Source organism: Pelobates fuscus, chromosome 1, assembly GCF_036172605.1.
Source record: "Pelobates fuscus isolate aPelFus1 chromosome 1, aPelFus1.pri, whole genome shotgun sequence".
NCBI lineage: Eukaryota > Metazoa > Chordata > Amphibia > Anura > Pelobatidae > Pelobates > Pelobates fuscus.
The window spans coordinates 341,223,646-341,228,712 of record NC_086317.1 but is presented as its reverse complement, the minus strand read 5'-3'; positions in this window follow the sequence as shown (position 1 = coordinate 341,228,712).

Below are 5,067 nucleotides of genomic sequence, written 5' to 3'. Positions count from 1 at the left end.
ACAATTACTATCTGTTTGCCGTAATGAATCTGTGTGTGAACTGCTATTAAAAGCCTTCACTGCTTTTATCTACCTGGCCAGGATAGTTACACAGTGCAATACTATAGGAAGGATTTCCAGGTGTACAACCGAAACGTTGATTCACCAAACTCAAACCGCATAACAAAGCCAACAAATAAAAACAACAGCAATAATAATAATTACCATTATTATTATTATAATAATAAATAATAATAGCTTTTATAAAAATAATAACTATTATAAAATAATAAGAATAATTATTATTATTCTAATTATTATTATTATTACTATTATTATTATTATTATAATTACTATTACTATTATTATTCATATTATTATTCATTTAATATTTTTTATTTTGAGAGAAAAAAATTAATATTACACGTATAGATCAGGAATTTTCACTTGGGCTATGGCCAACAGGATACTTCATTTGTTGAGATATCGTGTCGTTTTCTACAGAAAAAAAAAATTATTAAAATGTAATTATGAGCTACAGATTTAGTAAATTTATATAATGATAAATAGTTGTGCTTTCAGGAAAGCAAAAAAAAAAAATGTTGCGACCAGAGGGTGATCTAACAGAAAATATATAAAATTATATTAAATATTCCTTTCCATGTGGTTACTGTCATTGCATACAAACTGAATTTTGGCTAGTACACATCAGCCTGCTTGGAAATGAATTGCCTGAGAAATTCTATTTCATTGTTAGGGTGTATAAATAGAGGCAATTTATTCTTATTTGTCTGTGTGAGGTGCCATTGCAATAAATAAAAATTTTTTAAAAGAAAACTGAGAATGCAGTACAGGGGGGAAAAAAAACCTTATTTGTACGGAATTCCTTATTAATTAGCACTCTGGAAAGTCAATTATATTTGCAGTATAAGTAGGTATTGTATATTGAGGATGTCTTATTTCTAAATATTTCCATATTACTGAGAATGGTTTAACTCACTCTTCTAAAATAATAGCTCATCAGAAAATAAAATGTATCTTTCTTTCGCTAGCGTTTTATTACTAGACCTAATAGGTAGTGATATATGTTGCAAAATATTACATTTCTGAACATAAGAAATATAGTTATTGAATTTGTTTTATATTAAGAAATTCGGGTTTTTCTTCATTTGTATTATTTTAATGTAATCATATATATTTTTTTTAATTTAAATTTGTTTAATTATTTTTTTATTATCAGGTTTCCGGGTGTTTTTAAACCAATACACAGCAAAAAAACCATAGCTAGGCAACACTACCTGCAAACACTGACACCTTAATTACTTAATTACACATAACGATTGGTGCTGCGTGCTATCTAATGTATGTAATCCCTGAATCTTTAACTACCATTATATATCCATAGTTTACTAAATATCATTACATACTCACATCAAATTAAAAAACAATTTACATAAAATGTATTGATAAAATATAATAATAAATAAATATTGCTAAATAAGGAAAGGGAAAGGGGAAAATATAAATACAAGTTTCAATATTTTATTCGTTCTCCATTTGTTATTAATAGATGTCCCAATTGAGTTTTAGGATATTTTAGTAATAAGATTCACATTCTCAGTGAATGCACGTGTATTTAGTATAGGAGCTTACTAAGCATCGTGTTTATACTTTTATTATAAACATTTATAACTAAGTAACCAGGTGAGTATATAACCATTGAGATAAACCGATTTATTCTCTATGGACTTTTGACTAATGTATTACATTTATTTAACCAGACAATTCAATGTGATTTTAAGAGCTTTATCTTAAAGGAAAAAAAAAAAAAGCTCAATTTTTTGGTGTGACAGAAAAGATATGTATTTATTGTATCATGCACATCATGTTTGGACGTACTGCAGAGATGGTGACGTCATCCGTACACGTATTACCTTGATTAATGGATAATGACGCAGGTATCACCATCTTGCAGTCTGGAGGCCATAATCTCAGTCAGCATACTCAATCAATCATGCATATCCTCGCCTGCCTCAAAGTAGTGGGATTTACATTCCCACAGGGTATTCATTTTGAAAATGGCAGCAGAAATAGCTCTCTGGCACTGTAACTCCCACTAATCTCAGGCAAAATTGGGACATGTAAATCCCAGAATTGCAGTTATAATAACTTCTTAATAACTTAAGTTATAATAACTTCTCTCTTTAAACCAGGCCTACACGATCCTTGCACACTACACTACACATTAACCCCTCATTGCCCCTAACACACTACACTACACATTAACCCCTCATTGCCCCTAACACACTACACTACACATTAACCCTTCATTAACCCTAAACACATTTCATCACACGTTATCCCCTAAATTCCCCTAACCACATTAACCCCGTTATAACCTCGCATCACACTACACCACACATTAACCAATCATTACTCTAACACACAAACACTAAACATTAACCCCTCATTACCCCCTGACACACTACACTCAAACAAACAAAAACAAACATAAACCCATACGTTATGAGTTTTATATATTTTGTGCCGAAATAAACGGTTCCTGAGAGGTCACCACTTTTCATTTCACACCCGTATCCAATCAGTTGTCAATAGAGAGCAGCAGTTCGCCACTTTATCCCGGAGAGTCCCTGCAGGCAAGTGAGGCCCCCCTGCTCCGAGTACTGTCTGGGCACTGGCACTGTACTCCGGGCACTGGCACTGTACATTAGGAGGTGTGATCCCATAAGGGGCTGCACAATTACTGTATCAAACCAGCACAACATCAGAAACAAGCCTGGCTCATGGCTCAATAATCACACTGCAGTTTTGTTAATAGAAATCCAGAAATAACACCCTGTTTATTAAATCCTATTTGATTTTGTATTATTACATTTGTTATTGGAACTTGCTATATATGTCTGCAATTGTAAGAATTTAGTATCATCTTTGAAGAATGATTTTAACAGTGGTATTATCATCAAAATCTTACACAGATTCCAATACCAATAATAATGATAATAGAAATAATAATAATACTTTGTGGGAATGGAATACTGTATTTGAAATTAAGTAATCTTTGCAATATTTTGTTTTTTTATTTAAACTGTATTAATGAATACACGTCTTCACTTTGACTGTAGTTTCTCCCTTTAGCACGTTTACCTGGGTGTATAACAGTCAAAGTTTGCCCCTAGGATGACAGATCATGGCTGAATTAAAGGGTATGGCACATTGGGACAGACAGGTACAGGGAGAGACAGGTACAGTGACAGACAAGTACAGTGACAGACCGGTACAGTGACAGACAGGGAGAGACAGGTACAGGGAGAGACAGGCACAGTGACAGACAGGTACAGGGAGAGACAGGTACAGTGGTAGACAGGTACAGTGACAGACAGGTACAGTGACAGACAGGGAGAGACAGGTTCAGGGGGAGAAAGGCACGGCGACAGACAGGTACAGGGAGAGACAGGTACAGTGACAGACAGGTACAGTGACAGACAGGTACAGGGAGAGACAGGTACAGTGACAGACAGGTACAGTGACAGACAGGTACAGGGAGAGACAGGCACGGTGACAGACAGGTACAGGGAGAGACAGGTACAGTGACAGACAGGTACAGGGATAAACAGGTACAGTGACAGACAGGTACAGTGACAGACAGGTACAGGGAGAGACAGGTACAGGGAGAGACAGGTACAGTGACAGACAGGTACAGTGACAGACAGGTACACGGGGAGATCAGACCGTGTGGGGCAGGGAATGTTACAAACATTATTACAGAGAGAGATCACGCTTAGTGTAAAGTGGCATTTATGTGCTATTCTGTGTTATTATCTAATATATGGCATCGCCTGTTTCCCTAGGCTTGTAGTATTTCCATTCTATGATAGAATTGATGGTCTGTACACAAAATTGTGGATTTAAACCCTGTCAGTGTGAGTTTAAGATTATCACAAGTGATACCGGACAAGCCTATTTCATGAGATGAAACTTCTTCAAATCCACAGTAATGGGATGTACATTAACACCTCGAAGCTTGTCCCCTGATATCAGACTCCTATCCCCTCTCTGTAACGCTGATATGTGCACTATTAAACCATTAGTGATGGCAAGCTGATAATTCACCCTGCGTGATAGAAAAAGGTTAATCACATGTTTTTATATCACACACGCCCTGGCAAGGAATATTTTATGATGGGTTAATGACTATTGCTAGTGTGTTAATATTAATGTTGGAAGCAATTTGCATTGTTTACCTCGTAAATAAAATAAAAAAAAAAAAAACTCAATGTACAGAAAATTTTCCAATATGTCTATTTGTAACTATGGAGCAAACCAATGTATCAATTGAAATAAAGTAATATTGCTTGAATTAATGTTTAAATTACTTAGAATTATAGCATGGAATAGACAGACTGACAGACAGACAGAAAGACAGATACAGAGTGATAGATAGATAGATAGATAGATAGATAGATAGATAGATGAAATTATAATTTTTTTTTTTATCTTTAAAGAACATTTTCTATAGTAATCTTAAAATTCCTTGACAAACAGTTTTTGCTGGATTTTATAATTCAGTGTCTGACAATTTCACAACTCTGATCATTTTGTTTTCTAAATCCAGCAAGCAGTGCATGTCAAGGAATTTTAAGATTACTATAGAACATTTTCAAAATGCTAAAAGTAAAAACATCAAGTTTTAGATAATACAGAACTAGTAAGTATCGGTCTATATAAAACCTGCGCAGGTAACATTGTACCTTGTTTAAGTATTTGGGCTGATGAATACTACAGACATTGCCGAGAGTAGTGGGAGTAGGAGCTCAGTGTTCATTTCTATATATCCTTCTTCCTGTATGGAGAATAGATAGCACGTTTTCATTGATTGACAGCAAACGTGGTAGAATAGGGAAAGACTTGAACTCAGGATTAACTTGTATTTTTCTCTCCAGAAATGTTGACTAAAATATCAGAAATATAAACTATACTAATAAAAGTGATTCTATTTTATTTCATAATAATCGCATCTCTAGGAGCAGTAAAACCCGTTTTAATATGACCCCCATCTATTAATCATTA